Consider the following 17,499-nt stretch of genomic DNA (forward strand, 5'->3'; position numbering starts at 1 on the left):
AACAGTACCAGCCTCAGACTCACCTCTTTTCTCACTATCTCTTTAGGATTACCCTGACTCCCTCACTGATTTAATGCCTCCCCAGTAGCACTAGCAAATCTCCCTGCTCTTCAGGACCCCATGCTTTCCCCTACCTATGCCATTGGTACCAATGTACAATATCCTCCCACTGGCTATTTTCCCTTTTGAGAATATTCTGCTCCCTCTGTGAGACATCCTTGACACTGGCACAAGGGCAGCATCACCCCATTCTGATGTCTCACTGTCAGCTGCAGAAACAGCAGACTGTGCCCCTGACTAGAGAGTCCCCTATCACCATTGATCGTGTGGAACTGGATATACCTCACATTATGTTAGAAGCCAGTCTCAGTACCAGTAACTTGGCTGTCAGTGTTACATTCCCCTGAAAGTCTATTACCACCTACATTTTCCAAAACAGTATACTTGTCTGAGATGGAGATAGCCACAGGAGACTCCTGCAGTACCGACCTACCCCTCCTAGCTTTCCTGGCAGTGACCCATCTACCTGACTGTATCTGCAGTATCCTGCATTCCTGAGACTGCCACCTATCACACCCCCCCGGCTCCTCTCAATTCCTCATTGCCTTAAATCACTCCTCCACCAATCCATGCAATCCAATAGGATTTGCAATCACACTTCCTGCAGACATCATCATCAGGGACATTGAAACTCTCCCTAATCTCCCACACCCGACAGGAACAGCACGCCACTCTGCAACAGGCCATCTCTCCGCCTTCATCTACAGACCAAAACAAAGGCACAGTCTTACTGCTCGAAAATCCGAGGATTAGGGTTAGAATCCCAACATGGCTGATGGCAGCATCGGAATTCAATACAATCTAGAATGAAAAGGCGAATGATGACCATGAAACTATTGTTGATTGTTAGAAACCCATCTGGTTCACTAATGTCCTGTAGGGAAGGAAACGGTTATCCTCACCTGGTCGGGCCGACATGTGACTCCAGACCCACAGCAATGTGGTTAACTCTCAACTGCCGTCAGGAAAAATACTTTAAAAACTCTTAACAAATACTCCGCAGGTATCACTTAAAAACTGGCTGTTCCCATTGGGACTGTGAATTTCTGAGCGGCCTGAACTCAAACTGATTTTCAGCTTCACCTTCTCCCTGTCTCACCTCCCTCTGTTTACACCCAACTCCAGAACACTCTCATTGAGCCAAGCAGCCCTCACAGTGCAGCCCTGTCATTTTCATTGTCTGTTCACACCTACACTGCCCTCAGCCTCCTGTACTGTTCCAATGCATCACAATGGGAGCTCAGGGACAGCACCTCACCTTTCAATTCAGCCCTTTGTAACCCCAGAGTCAACATGGACCTCAGCAGTTTCTGAATGAACAGACAGTTGTCAGAAGCTGGAACATTCCACCTGAAAAGGTACTGGAATTTGAGTCCAAAAGGATTTTTAAAGCGAAGTTTACAGGTAATTGAAAATATGAAGTTTACAGGTTAACATCATGAAGTGGGTGATTGGGTCTAAATCTGAGAGTTCTTACAAAGAGACGAGGTGTCATTTGGATAAATCTGGGCTCCCTCTCAGGCAAATATCTTCTTCCTCAGCTGCAGGGCCCAGAACAGAGCACAGACCCAAAGGGTAATCCAATCACGAATTTGTACATCTTTCTGCTTAACAAAAATATTGGAGATATCTTCCCACAAACAGAATAGACAAACCTTTCTCCTTCCACAGTAAAATGCCAATGACATTCAGATCCTAATGACTCCATTGACTCTAATAACTTGCTTTTGAGATCCCCACCTCAATTATTCTGATTTAATATCCTATGAAATGAACTCACAAAACAAAACTCACAGTCAGTGCAGGAAGAATATAAAGACATACTTTTCTCTTGGTATGTGCTTGATGTGTAAATGCCTCTCTTCAAACCTTCTCCCCCCACAATCCTAGGAAGGGGACATGCACATGTGCCTCACTGTACCTTGCTCCCAATAACGATGGCAGCCATATCCCAGGAACTGTCAATGCCTGATGTCCGCAGCCGTTTTCCCATCTGCTGAAAACGCGGGATTAAGAGTTTCTAATTCAGACTAACGAACCGCACAGAGAGTAATTAAAACTTCCCAGTCTAAAGTGACTCATTATCTCCGTCTCCAAGGCCACTCTTCCCCTTCCAGCTGGACCCCATTGTGAGGTCAGTGGTGGGATCCTCCCCCTGTCTGAATTAAACCCAGAAGGTGTATGGATGGTGTCAATCAGGAACAACAAGCAGAAGGTGCTGGGAAAGCTCAGCAGGTCTGGCAGCATCTGGGAACAGAAATCTGTCCAGTGGCCCTTCCTCAGAACCGATGGGAGCTGGGAAAATTAGAATCCTGACAGTGTGGAAACAGGCCATTCGGCCCAAAAGGTCCACAGCATCCCTCCGAAGGGTATCCCACCCAGACCCATTCACCTACCCTATTACTGTATATTTCTCCTGACTAATGCAACTAACCTACACATCCCTGAGCATTATGGGAAATTTAGCTTGGCCAATTCAACTAACCTGCAGATCTTTGTACTGCAGGAGATAGGGGTTAAAGAGTCAATAATAGGCAGGGACAGAACCCAAAGAGAGACCAGAACATTTGGAAAGACAAAGGAGTGGATTACGATCTGGCTGGGAGGGTGCATAGCTGTTAATGGAGGGGACAGGAAGCTGTGTCTGGCAGCATCTCAGTGGAGGTGCCAAAAATGGCGACAGATGATCTACATTCTGCTGCAAAAACAGACCCTGATCTTCCAGCTACATGCCACTTTAACACACGAACCTGTTCCCTGGCCAACATCTCTGTCTCATGCTTACTGCTGTGTTCCAGTGAAGCCAGAATATTCCAAATTGCCCCGTATTTCAAGGACTGCAATTTCCCCTCCCATGTGGTCAACACCATCCACTATATCCCCTCCACTTCCCGCACCTCTGCCTTTGAAACCCACACCTCCAACTGCAACAAGGATAGAACACCTCCCCCCTCCCCCCCCAGTCCTTACCTTCCACCCAGATACAACACATCATCCTCTGCCATTTCCACCACCTACAATCAGACCACACCACCAGATTCTTAAGGGGTTTGACAGAATAAATACTGATGTCTCTGAGGGTAAATACTGAGAGGGGAGTCTGAAACCAGATTCTGAGCCAGTCACAGAATCAAGGGTTCTGCTTTGGATTCATCAAGTTTAAGGCAACACAGACATGGGTAAGGGGTTTCAGTAGCAATGGAGCTAGGGTGAAGAGGAGATAAGCAACGGTTTAGAGATTGGAATTCCTGGTGTTTGGGATTGTGTCAATGTCTAATCAGAAGGTCAGCTTCGCGTCAGATATAACAGCAGTATTGTGAAGAGTCTAGTTCTGTTGCATAGTTCCCAGTGAGAGGGAGAGGTTCAGCAGGAAGGGAAAGGAATTTGGAAGGCAACGGGTTTAAACATTGCAATGTTTCATTGGAGGAAACTGCACCTAATCGAGTAGTGGGAATTTGGTAAGCAATTCGTTAACTGAGTAACAGTGGAGTAATGGAGAGGGATAATGGGGAGGGAGAGTTGGGCATCGTCAGTGTACATGTGAAACCTAACATGGTGCTTTTGGACAATGTCACCTCCTGGCAGTGTGTAGGTGAGACACAGGAGGGGCCAAGGATAGATCCATGAGGGACACCAAATACAAGGAATTCAGAAACAAAAGGGAGAGTGGAGATGGAGCAGGATTTTCCAACAACGGTGAGGTCAAATATCAATTTTTCACAGAATGGGAGAGAAGGACATAACCAGAAAAGATAGAACAAGGAACAATGTCTGTGAATCGGTGAGGGGGACTGATGAGGTGGAGGAGGAAAGAGAGTTGGAAAGTCTATGGTTTAGTGAGATTAGGGTAAAGGGTCAAGGTGAGTTCTGATAAGGCTGGACATGAGATGAGATTGGAGAAAGATGTCGGTTTGGACAAAAACCGGGAACACCACGTGAGGCAGTTTGGCTCCGTGGGCTAGTGGGAGGGAGGGAAGCAGCAGATCAGATTATCTCAGTCTTAGTGACAGAGAAACTCCATGTGCTCCAAACTCTTGTTGTTGGAGAGAAGGATGGAGGAGACACGATGATGAACAGTGTTTCACAAAGAAACAAAACCTGGGTAAGTGATATTTAAAGTGAGTGAACAAACCTAATGTCTTTAAATTTTAACCAAAATATTAAACAAATGACTGAAGTCCTGGTTCGAATCCCATCTTGGCAGACAGTGGAATCTGAATTTAAGAAAAAATAACTGGAATTAGGAAACTCCTGATCTCCATGGAATCATTGTCAATGGCAGAAAAAACCCTGTCAACCTGACAGTGGCCCAGCCAGCTACTCTCTGTATTAATCACTGCAAAGTCTCAACAAAGGAATGAAACTGGTTGGACCACTCGTCATCTAAGAAGGCACCAGAAAATACAACCACAGAATCAGCCCTCTCGATGGTGCAACGTCCTCCTCACTAACATCCGGATTTTGGGGCCAAAATGTGCCGAGCTGTCTCACAGACCAATCAAGGAACAGCCCGACATACTCATACTCATGAAATCAACCCTTACAGACAATGACCAGACACCACCATCACCATCCCAAGAGATTGAGATTGTGGTGATGGAAAAGCACAACAGGTCAGGCAGCATCTGAGGAGAAGGAGAATCGATGTTTCGAGCCTAAGCCCTTCATCACCCTGACCTGCTGTGCTTTTCCAGCACCAGACTCTTGACTCTGATCTCCAGCATCTGCAGTCTTCACTTTCTCCTGAAATCTCTGGATATGTCCTGCCCCACCGGCAGGACAGACCAGGCAGAGGTCGTGGCACAGACAGGGAGGATTTGCCCTGGGAGTACTCAGCATTGACTCCGGAGTCCAGGAAGTCTCACGGCTCCTGCTGATTACCACGTACCGTCCTCCCTTGGCTGATGGATCAGTTCTCCTTCATGTTGAACAACATCTGAAGGAAGCACTGAGGAAGTAAAAAGGTGTCAAAGGTCCTCTGGGTACAGGATTTCAATGTTCACAATCGAGACTAACTCTGCAACAGAATTACTGACTGAGCTGGCCATGTCCTGAAGGACATAGCTGCTCAACTGAGTCTGCAGGGGGTCGTGAGGGATCCAAGAGGGAAAAACATACTTGATCTCATTGTTATGAATTGACCAGCTTCAGATACATCTGTCCATGACAGTATCGGTAAGAGCGACCATCACACATTCGTTTCGGAGACACAAGTCTCCAAAGTTGAGAAAAACCTCCATTGTGTTGAGTGGCACTATCACCGTTCGAAATGGGACAGACTTCGAAGAGATGTAGGATCTCAAACTGGGTATCTATGAGGCACTGTGGGACATCAACAGCAGCAGAACTGTACTGCAGCACGATCTGTAATCTCATGGGTTTGTAAATCCTGCTCTCACCCATCACAATGGACAGGAAAGGAGGGCATGCCAAGAGCAGCACCAGGCAGATTTAAAAACGAAGTGCCAACCTGGTGAAGCTACCAAACAGGACCATCTGCATTTCAAACAGCATCAGCAGCAAGCAACAGAGTTAAGTGATCCTCCATCCAGTGGAACAGATCGGCTCTCTGCAGTTCTGCCACAACCAGTTGTGAACGGTGATGGACAATTAAACAACTCACTGGAGGAAGTATCACAGATATCCCCACCCTTACTGATGGAGGGGCCTCACACACCCATGCACCAGATAAGAGAACAGCATTTGCAGCAATCTGCAGCCAGAAGTGCAAAATGGGATGATCCATCTTAGCCTTCTCCAGTGGTTTCTAACATCACAGATGTGAGTTTTAAGCCAGTTCGGTTGAGTTTGAATAACATCAGGAAATGGTTAAGTAGCGCAAAGGCTACGGGCCCTGCCAATATTCTGCAATAATACTGATAGCTTGTGCTCCAGAACTTACCACCCACCAAGTCACGTACCGCTCCAGCACTGGCATCTACCGACAATGTGGAACATTGCCCAGGGATGTTCAACACAAACACACAGGGCAATCCAACCCAGCCAATTTCCCTCTGTCAGTCCACACTCGATCAGCAGTAACGTGATGGAAGATGTTATCAACAGGGCTACCAAGCAGCAGCTGCTCAGCAACAGCCAGCTCAGTGACACTCATTTTAGGCTCCACCAGGGCCACTCAGCTCCCGATTGTGTAACCGCCCTGATTCACAACCTGACAACTAACTGAATCCCAGAGGCGAGGTGAGTGTGACAGCCCAGTCCCACTACAAGATCACTAATTCTAGCTGATTCCACCCTTGTCTCAGCTTATACACTTTCATCCATCTCTGTGTTATCTCCAGACTTCATTATCCAAACATATTCCTGGCCAGCTTCCCACATTCAACCTCCCTGTAATCTCAAGAAAAACTAAATCTCTGCTGCCCAAGTACTCCCTTGTACCAAAACTTGTTGATCCATCAAAAGGCTCCTATTCATAATCAACAACATAAAGCCACAGAGATGTACAGCATGGAAACAGACCCTTCAATCCAACCCGCCCATGCCGACCAGATATCCCAACTCAATCTAGTCTCACCTGCCAGCATCCAGCCCACATCCCTCAATTTAAAATTCTCACTCTTGATTTAATTCCTGGTTGTGATCATCCCTAGCTCGCTGCATCAGACAACCTTTGAGACCTCGACAACCCATTCTGTTCGAGACTCCCAATGATCTGTTAATTCATTACTTCACCTGCGTGGCTGCTTTTACAGTTGCCAAAGCAACAAGGTCTGAAATTTGCAGCTAAAACCTCTCAGGTCTGCTTTCCTCCTTTAAGACATTCCTCAAAACCTGCTTATTTGACAATGCTTTTGGTCACCTGACCTAATATCATCCTTCTCTGGCCTTTTGTTTAAAATTCTCAATAATATTTTTGTGGAATTATAAGCATGACAATAAAAATATGAACTGTTGTTGATTTGGACATTATCTTCAGATCTTTACTGTTGCTGAATGAATACTCTGTAATGTCTCTGAACCAACCACATTGTGGGAGCACCGACACCACACAAACTGTAGCTGTACAAGAAAGTCAAACATCACCCTCTCCCCAGGCAACAGGGCTTTGGCATTAATCACTGGTATCTGTGGAAGGAGAAACACAGTTGATGTTTCAGGGAGTGCAAAACGGATTACAGGGAATGAAAATGGTGCAGAATGAGATAGCCAGAAATGGAAGGAAGATACACTTGCTTATTAGAAAAAGGAATTCTTGACTGTTAAAGATTTTCCAGAAAATATTGATAAGCAGCACATGGTCAGGGGCTGGGCGGCAGTGAAAAATTAACTTACAGAAATGTTTGTAAAAATAATAGTAAAATACCAAACAGACCAAAAATACACCCATTGTTCGAAATTGAGGAAGCTAGATATTGACAAAGTGGTCATGAGGGAACCCAGAGATGAAGCAGAGCAGTATAAGCTGTTATGATCCCACAGTCATAGAGATGTATAGCACCGACACAGACCCTTCAGTCTAACTCATCCTTGCCAAACAGGTATCCGAACCTAGTCTATTCCCATTTGCCAGCACTTGGCCTATATCCATGTAAATGCTTCCTAATCATATCATGTGTCTATTTAGGTGCCTTTAACATGTTTTAATTGTACTAGCCTCTACCACTTCCTCTGCAACTCATTCCACCCACTGCATGAAAGAGTTGTCCTTTAGGGCCCTTTGAAATTTTATCTGTTCACCCTAAAGCAATGCCCTCTACTTCTGGACACCACCACTCCAGGGAAAACACCTTGTTCATTTACTCTATCCATGCCCCTCATGATTGTATAAACCTCCATAACATCACCACTCAGCGGAAAACAGCCCCAGCCTTTTACACCTCACCCTGTAGCTCAAATCCTCCAACCCTAACAACATCCTTGTAAGTCCTTTTTGAAACCTTTCAAGTTTCACAGCACCCTTCTGATTGGAGGCAGGCCAGAACTGCACACAATATTCCAAAAGTGGCCTAACGAATGTCCTGTACAGCAACATGACCTCCCACATCCTATACTCAATGCTCGAACGAAAGAAAGAAAATACACTGAACACCTTCTTCATCATCCTATCTACCTGCAACTTGACTTGCAAGGACTATGATCCTACAGTCCAAGGTCTCTTTGTTGCGCAAACGTCTTCAGGGCCTTGCCATTCAGTGTATAAGTCCTGCCCTGATTTGCTTTTCCAAAATGCAGCACCTCACATTTCTCTAAATGAAACCCCATCTGATCAATATCTCATTGTAATCTGAGGTAACATTCTTCATTATCCACAATACCTCCCATTTTGTATGACCTGCAAACTCATTTATGATACCAAATCATTTAAATGAATGACGAAACAAATCCAGAAATAAACATCCATTTCTCGGAGTTTGAATGTGCTCTGTGTAAATCCTGCCCAATGACTCTGTACCAGAGAAAGGCTGCACATGCGCCTGGCTGCACCTTGCCCCCTACAAAGCTGGCGGCTCCACACGTGTCCAGTGAATTTTTGCCCCGAATAAAGATGGCGGCACGCACCCATGCCTGCAGCTACACTGAGGCAATTCACCGTTTACTGAAAACAAGAGACTGGGACGTTCAAATTTGTGTTTTCCGACGTGCACAGTTTGTTTGTAAAACCTCTCCGCTCATACAGAATCGCTCTCACCTCCTGTGGTTCCACAGACAACCTTGATAATTTTTGTGGGTACCTATTCTCTGCCTGCTTACTCATTTGTCCTTAATGTTTTTGTACAATCACTTTGGATTCTCCTTAAACCTATTTCCTGAAGCTATCTCATGTCCCCTTTTTGCCCTCATGGTTTACCTCGAGTCTACTCCTACTGCCCCTATACTCCTCTAGGGATTCACACAAAAACAGCTCTCTGTACCTGCCATATGCCTCCTTCATTTTCTTGACCAGGCCCTCAATTTCTTCCGATACACAGCATTCCCTACACCTTCCAGCCTTGGCCTTAACAGGAACATACTGTCTTTGTACTCTTGTTGTCGCAGGCCTATGGAAGCAATGGCAGATGAGGACAGAGATGCAATCATTCCCAGTAAAGAGGTAATATTGGGAAAGTTAACAGCCTAAAGGTAGATGGGTCTCCTGGCTCTAATGGAATACATCCCAGGGACTAAAGTAGATGGCGGGGGTAGTGGTTGGAGGGGGTGGTGAATAACAAATAGACTTGTGATAATTCACTTAAAATTTGTTGGATTCTGGGATGGTTTTGAAAGACTGGAAGCTGCAAATATGGTGCCACTATTTTTCAAAAAGGACCCGTTAGCTTAACTTCTGAGGGGAGAAAATGCTTGAATCTCTCAAGGAAGTAGTGGTGAGTTATCTGGGTAGAAATTGTCTCATTTTGCAAAAACAGCATGGATTCATGAAAGGCAGGTCACGTTTAAGAATTTACTGGTATTATTTGAGGATACAATGAGCGCATTGGACAAAGTGGACTTGGTGGATGTGGTGTATCTGGATTTCCAGAAGGTATTCGATAAGTTGCCACACAAAAGGCTGCTGTATAAGGTAAAGATGCACAGCATTATGGGTAATGTATTATCATTGATACAGGATTGGTTAACCAACAAAAAATAAAGAATGGGGATAAATGGGTGTTTGGATTAGTGTTGGCACTACAACTGTTTGCAATTTACACAAATGTTTTGGAGTTGAGGACCAAGTGTACAGTGTCAGAGTTCATATTTGATACAAAGATGAGGTAGAGCAATGTCTGCAGAGGCCACTGTCAGTCTGCACAGGGATACAGATAGGTTAAGTGAGTAGGTAAGGGTCTGGCAGATGGATGACAATGGTGGGATATGTGAGGTCATCCATTTTGGTCGGACTAACAGCTAACTGATGAAATAGTGAAAACATGCAGCAGGCTGCTGTGCAGAGGGAGCTGGGTGTCCTTGTGCATGAACCACAGGAAGTTGGTTTGCAGGTGCAGCAGGTAGTTAAGGCAGTGAAGGGAATATTGTCCTTCATTGCTAGAGGGATGGTTATGCTGTAGCTGTACAGGGTGCTGGGGAGGCCACACCTGGAGTACTGTGTACAGGTTTGGTCCCGTTACATTAGCAAGGATGTACTGGCACTGGAGGGAGTACAGTGGAGAGTCATTAGTTTGAGTTGGGAGTTGAGAGGGTTGGTATATGTGGAGAGATTGAGAAAACTGGTTTGATAGTCATTGTAATTTAGAAGAATAGGAGGTTGGAGAGGAAAAAAATAAAATTATGAAGGGAGTGGATAAGCTTGGAGCAGGGAGGCTATTTCCTCTGGGGGCGGGTCAAACTAGAGCATAACCTCAAAATAAGGGGGAGCAGGTTTAGGACTGAGTTCAGGAGGAGCTTCTTCAGCTAAAGGGTTGTGAATCAGTGGAATTCCCTGCCGAGTGCAGCATTTGACGTTATCAACTTGAATGCCTTTAAGGCAAAATGTAGATTTGTGAACAGGAAAGGAATTAAGGATTATGGTGAGAGAGCAGGAATGTGGAGCTGAGGCCATGAAAAGATCAGCCCTGATCTTATTGAATGGCAGAGCAGGCTTGAGGGGCCAGATGAAAGTTCTTGCCTTGTGCCATCAAAATTGGCCTTTGTCCAATTCAGAACCTTAACGTTTAGATCTGGTGTATTATTTTCTGTAACTATTTTAAAACTAGTAGAAATATCAGAATTCCAAACTGTGTTTTCAAGTCATTCAGCCCATATATTACTACTGACCCTGAGAGCCTCCAAACTTCCCCCTAGAACATTGCATTTCCCAGGGCCACCCAACCTACACATCTCTGAACATTATGGGTAATTCAGCCTGCAAAATCCCCCCAATGGGCACATCCCACAACACTGTGGGCAATTCAGCCTGGATAATCCAACCTACCCTACACATCTTTGGACTGTGGGAGGAAACCAGAGGACCCAGACGAGATCCATGCAGAAAACTCCAATAAGGTGATCATCCCTTTCTTATTTCCCAGTTCCACCTAAATACCTTCACTGGGCGTACTCCCAGGAATATCCTCCCTAAGCAAAAACATAATGCTGTCCCGAATCAAAAATGCCACCCCCCTCCTTCCTTCTCCCCCTTTCTATTCTTCCTATAGCATCTATACCCTGGAACATTAAGCTGCCAGTCCTATCCATCCCTGAGTGATGCCTCTGTAATTGCTATAATATCCCAGTGCCATGTTCAAAACCATACCCTGAGCTCATTTGCCTTCCCTGTCAGGCCTCTTCTATTGAAGTAAATGCAGTGCAACTGCTCAGTCCGACTTCATTCTGTGCCTTGCCCTTGCCTGCCTTGACTATTTGACTTCTGAACTATACCAGCCACAGACATATCTCTTTCCTCACTACCTTCTTGGGTGTACACCCACTCCCTCACTGGTTTAATGCCTCCCGAGTATCACCAGCAAGTCTCCCTGCCTCGATATTAGACACCTTCCAATTCAGGTACAATCCATCCTTCTTATGCAGGTCAACTCTACTCCAGGAGATCACAACGATCCAAAAAACGTGAATCCTTTTCCCCTGCACCAGCTCCTTAGCCACTCATTGAGCACCTCCTCCTCCTCTGTAATATGGACATTTTTCAAGATGTCACCATTTATTTCCCCACATTCTATATCTCCCAAGTACTTCTTCACAGTAAACACTAATGCAAAATACTTGTTTCCTATCTCGCCCATCGCCTGCAGCTCCACACAATGGCTGCCTTGCTGATCTTTGAGGGTCTCTATTTTCTCCCTAGTTAGCCTTTTGTTCCTCATGTATTTACAAAAGCCCTTTGGATTATCCTTAACCCTATGCGCCAAAGCTATCTCACGGCCCTTTTTTCCCTCCTGATTTCCCTCTTAATTATATTCAAAATTTTTTTGGATTGGAATAAATGCAAAATATAACATCCTGACAAAACAAACGAGGGTAGGACTTACACTCAATAAAAATAGGGCCTTGAGTAGTGATATGGGAACAAAGAGACTGAGAGCTTCACGTCTTTGAAGTTTGTGTTACATGTAGACAGGGTGGTGAAGAAGGTGCTTTGCTTAGCACACCTACCTTCATTGTTCAGACCTTTGAGTCCAGGAGTTGGGACGTTATGTTGAGGATGTACAGGACGTTGGGGAGGCCTCTTCTGGAATACTCTGTCCAGTTCAGGTTGTGCTGTTATAGGAAGGATATTAAATTGGAGCAGGTTCAGAAGAGATTTACCAGGATGTTGCCATGAATGGAGGGATTGTGTTCTAAGGAGAGGCTGGATAGGCTGGAAATTTTTTTCACTGGCGTGCACGAGTTGAGGGGTGACCTTATTAGAGGTTTACAAAATCAGAAAGAGTGTAGATAAGGTGAATAGCTGGGGGAGAGGGGGATTCAAAACTCGGGTGCATTCGTTTTGAGAAGAAATTAGAAAGATTTGAGAAAAAACATTAGGGTTTTAAAAAAAATTTATACGTGTGAAATGAACTTCCAGAGGAAGTGGTAGCTGTGAATACAATTACAATATTTAAAAGACATTCAGATAAGTACATAAATAGGAAATATTTGGATGGATGTGGACCAATCAGAGGCAGGTACAATTAGTTCAGTTTGGAATTATGGTTGGCATGGACTGGGTGGACCACAGGGCCTGTTTCCTTGCTGTATAACATTATGGCTCTAATCCTCACTAACTCTAAATTCCTCCATCCTCAACTCTCCAGATCACTGTCACCTCATCCAGCCTCACAATTCTTCCTTATTTATATAATTCCTCACCAGCCACAGAACGCTCCCTATCTCATGTCCTCCAGTTTCTCAGATCTCTGCGATATGTGCCTTTCTTTAGTTCCAGCCTTGAGGATGTCCTCATTCACTCCGATTGGTTGGAGGACAAACTGGTACGACCTGGTCCTCCAGTACTGCCCTCTGCCCACTATTGGCCTGCGCTGACATCAATCATCGAGGCCCATTGTGAGGTGAGTGGTGGGATCCTCCCTCTCTCTGCCCTGGGATGAGCTTTAACATTCACAGTCAATGGGGCAGTATCACAGAGCACAGAGGCTGGGGCTATTCAGCCCATTTGGGATGTACCCTCTCCCTCTGGAGATGCTGCAAATCTGTCCCAATTCCCTTCCCATTTGCCCATAGCCCCCCAAATCTTCCCTTAAAAAGTAAAATTCCAAATCTGTTAATGAATAACTGCTGAGTCTGTGTCCAGCTGCCATTCAGACTGTTCCAGATACTCAGAACTTACTGAATAAAATAATGTTCACATATTATTTGCCAATTACCTGAAAATAGTTATGAAAATTGTGACATTGTTAACAATTCCCCTCTCTCTGCAGCTTAGAGATCCTAGAAACAAATTTGCACCTGGTCAAAATCACTGCTTAACCTTCTCAGCTCCAAGGACAATTATCTGTGCTTCTGCTAGCTCTCCACAAAAGAGGAACACTTCTTATTTTCATTTATTAGTGTCATAGAGATGTACAGCACAGAAACAGACCTTTGGTCCAATTGGTCGATGCCAACCAGGAATCCTCAACAAATGGAGCCCCATTTGCCAGCTATTGGTCCGTATCATTGGAAACTCCTCCTATTCACGTACCCAATCGGATGCCTTTCAAATGTTGTAATTGTATCAGCCTCCACTACTTCATCTGGCAGCTCATTCCACACATACACCTCACACAGCTTGAAAACTTTGCCCCTTAGATCCATTTTAAATCCTTGCCCTCTCAACTTTAGCCCATGTGATCTTGTTTTGAACCCACATAACTGGGGGGAAAAGACCCTGGCTGTTCACCTTATCCATGCCCCTTATGATTTTATAAATCTCCATGAAGTCACCTCTCAGTCTTTGACTCTCCAGGGAAATTACCCCTAGCCTATTCACCCTCTCCCTGTGGCCCAAATCCTCCAACCCTAGCAAAGTCTTTGTAAATCTTGTCTGAACTCTTTCAAGATTCACAACATCCTTTCCAGAACAGGGAATTTCGAACTTAAAACATAATTCCTGAAATGGCTTAATCAATGTCCTGTCCAGCCACAATTTGATGTCCCAGCTTCTGTACTCAATGTATTGACCAATAAATATAAGCATACCAAACACCACCTTCACTAGTCTGCCTGCCTGCGACTCTACTTTCAAGGAACAATGAACCTGCACTCCATGGTCTCTATGTTCAGCAACATTCCCAAGGACTTTACCATTAAGTGTACAAGACCTGCTCTCATTTGCCTTTCCAAAATCCAACAGCTTACATTTGTCTTAATTGAACCCAGTCTGCCATTCCTCGCTCCAATGGCCCATCTGGTCAAGATACTGTTGCATTCTGAACTAACCTTCTTCATTGTCCACGACACCTCCAATTTTGGTGTCTTCTGTAAACCCACTAACCATATCTCATATATTCACATCCAACTCATTTATTTAAGGACCCAATATCCATTCCAGCAGGACAATGCTGCTCACAGGCCTCCAGTCGGCAAAGCAAGCCTCCATCACCACCCTCTGCCTCCTACCTTCAAGCCAGTTTTGTATCCAAATGGCTAGTTCTCCCAACAGTTCATGTTATCTAACCTTGCTAACCAGTCTGCTTTGTGGAACATCATTCAATGTCCATACAGACAACGTCCACAGTCTGTCTTCATCAATCATCTTTGTCACATCTTCAAAAAAACTCAATCAAGTTAGAGAGAATTTCCCACACACAAAGCCACGTTAACTATCCCTAATCAATCCTCATCTTTCCAAATACATGTAAATCCTGTCCCTCAGAATCCCTTCCAACAACTTACCTACCACTGACGTTAGGTTGACTGTTCTCTTGTTCCCTGGCCTTTCCTTACCACCTTTTTAAAATAATGGCACCCATCTTCCAGCACCTCACCTGTCACAAACAATGATATGAATACCTTAGGGAGGGGCAATGCCAACACCTTCCTAGCTTTCCACAAATTTCTGGGATACACCTGATCAGGTCCCAGGGATTTATCCACCTTGCTACTGTTTAAGACATCCAGTACTTCCTCCTCTGTAATATAGACACTTTTCAAGTTATCACTATTTATTTCCCCAAACTCTCTAGAATAGAATAGCATAGTATTTCTCCCACCTCCTGTTGTTCCACAGATGGCCTTGTTGATCGTTAAGGGGTCCTATTCTCTGTCTGGTTATTATTTTATCCTTAATGTATTTGTAGAATCTCTTTGGATTCTCCTTAAACTATTTCCTAGAGATATTTCAAGTCCCCTTTTTGCACTCCTGATTACCCTCGAGTATATTCCTGTAAAAACGTGATCCTGTACTCCCAATTCCTCCGCCTCTGCCATATCTGCTCCCAGGAGAAGCAATTCCACTCCAGGACATCCCAGAAAGGTTTCCTCTTTCAAGGACCGGATTTCCCTCTTACTTGATCAACAATGCACTCCAACGCATATCCTCCACTTCCTGTACCTCCGACTTCCCCCCACCCCTCCAACCACAATAAGAATATAATCCCCCGGTCCTCACCTGCCACCCACTAATCTCCATTAACCTCTGCTATGTCCGCTACCTACAGTCAGACCCCACCACCAGGGATATAGCTCCTTCCCCAACCCTTTCTATCTTCCACAGAGACCATGGGATCTTTGGTGCTGATGTGCTGCCCCATGGATACCTCAGTCACTCACCCTGCCAAATGGCCTAGCGAGATTATCACTAGATGGATAACCCAGACACCCAGATAACATTCTGGGGTCCAGGGTTTGGATCCCGTCACGGCAGACAGTGGACTGTGAATTCAATAAAAATTTGGAATTAAGAATCTATTAAAGACCATGAATCCATTGTTGATTATTGCGAAAAAAAAACCTCATCAGATTCGCTAATATCCTTCAGGGAAGGAATCTGCCATCCCTACCTGGTCTGGCCTACATGTGACTCCAGACCTACAGCAATGTGGTTGACTCTTTACTGCCCTTTGGGCCCAGCCAGTGACACCCTCAACCTGTGAATGAATAACAAAGAAAGTCAAGTCTTGTACCCAACCATACTGTTCTTACAGATAAGTGATCTGTTAGTAAATTTGCTTCTCAACTCCCTGCTGACTATTGGGGAAGGGTGGGGGGGGGGGGGTCAATAGTCCCGTCCCAATAAGGAGATCATCCCTTTCTTATATCTCAGTTCCACCTGTATAACCTGCCTGGATGTACTCCCAGGAATACCCTCTTGAAGCTCAGCTGTAATGTTATCCCTTATCAAAAATACCTCTCCCCCTGCCCTTTTGCCCCCTTTCTATCTTTGCTATAGCATCTATACACTGGAACATTAAGCTGCTGGTCCTATCCATCATCAAATCATGCTTCTGTAATTGCTATAATATCCCAGTGCGATGTTCAAAACCATACCCTGAGCTCCTCTGCCCGACCTATCGGGCCTCCTGCATTGAAATAAATGCAGTGAAACTGCTCATTCTGTGCCTTGCCCTTGTCTGCCTTGACTGTTTGACGTCTGAACTGTACCAGCGTCAGACTGAGCTCTTCCCTCACTCTCTCTCTGGGTTTACCCACATTCCTTCACTGGTTTAATGCCTCCTGAATAGCACTAGCAACTGTTCCCTTCCAGTGCCAGGACAATCCAACCTTCGGATGGAGGTCAATTCTACCCCACAAGAGATTCCAATGATCCAATAATGTGAACTCTTTTATTCCTATGTCATTGATACCAATAAACAACAGCCTCCCCTCAAAATGGTTATTCTCCCCTTTAAGAATATTCTGCTCCCTCTCGGAGACATCCTTATACAAAAATTACACATTCGAGTAATAAACCTTACACTCATCAGGTCATCATAAAAGGATTACATGACACATTGAAGGTTTGGGGAGACCTTTTGAGAGAATGCGATGATTCAAAGGAGAGTTTTTAAGCAGCAAATGGGATTGATCTGGAACACAATACTCACACACACAATGCGAATATCCAGATCCTGATATACTGAGTAATTCAATCAGAGTTTAGCAGAATATTTACTGAGATTACTAATACAAGTTTATAAAATCTGTCACTATCAGTTCAAGTTAGAGACTCACACCATCCCCTCCTCGTCGCCCAGGATTACTGTACATATTTCCCATGACGACATTAGCAGTCAACTCAGAGGGAGATCTGTGGGTTTCTAGGAGATTCCAACTTGAGATCTCATGTGACTGAACACAGCTGTTCTTTGACACATTGGAGAAAATGATCCAAGCGTCAGTGAGATATGGGGAACAAGAATGACTTTCTTTTCTTTCATTCCGTGCTGCCGCTCTGCCTCATCAATAAGACACGGGTGTGAAAGGCTAATGCCTAACGATGGGCACGTTGTCTCCATCCTGACCAATGGGTAGGAAGATCCTCTCAATCACTCCAAAGCGTATCCCTAAAAAGATAGCAGCTCTGCCTGCTTCCCACTGCCCAGTGCTCCTAGTAAATGCTTG

The 17,499-nt window shown here is 44.8% G+C and overlaps 1 long non-coding RNA gene across 1 annotated transcript; it reads right to left on the reverse strand.

Moving 5' to 3' along the window:
* Positions 1-7,087: 7,087 nt before the first annotated feature.
* Positions 7,088-16,024, reverse strand: LOC140478545 (uncharacterized). The gene is made up of 3 exons (XR_011960803.1): positions 15,939-16,024; positions 12,112-12,216; positions 7,088-7,149 (listed from the first exon to the last, which is right to left on the reverse strand). It is a non-coding gene; the product is annotated as an uncharacterized lncRNA (long non-coding RNA).
* Between the last annotated feature and the right edge of the window lie 1,475 nt (positions 16,025-17,499).

This window comes from Chiloscyllium punctatum, chromosome 6 (assembly GCF_047496795.1).
Source record: "Chiloscyllium punctatum isolate Juve2018m chromosome 6, sChiPun1.3, whole genome shotgun sequence".
In the NCBI taxonomy this organism is placed as follows: Eukaryota; Metazoa; Chordata; class Chondrichthyes; order Orectolobiformes; family Hemiscylliidae; genus Chiloscyllium; species Chiloscyllium punctatum.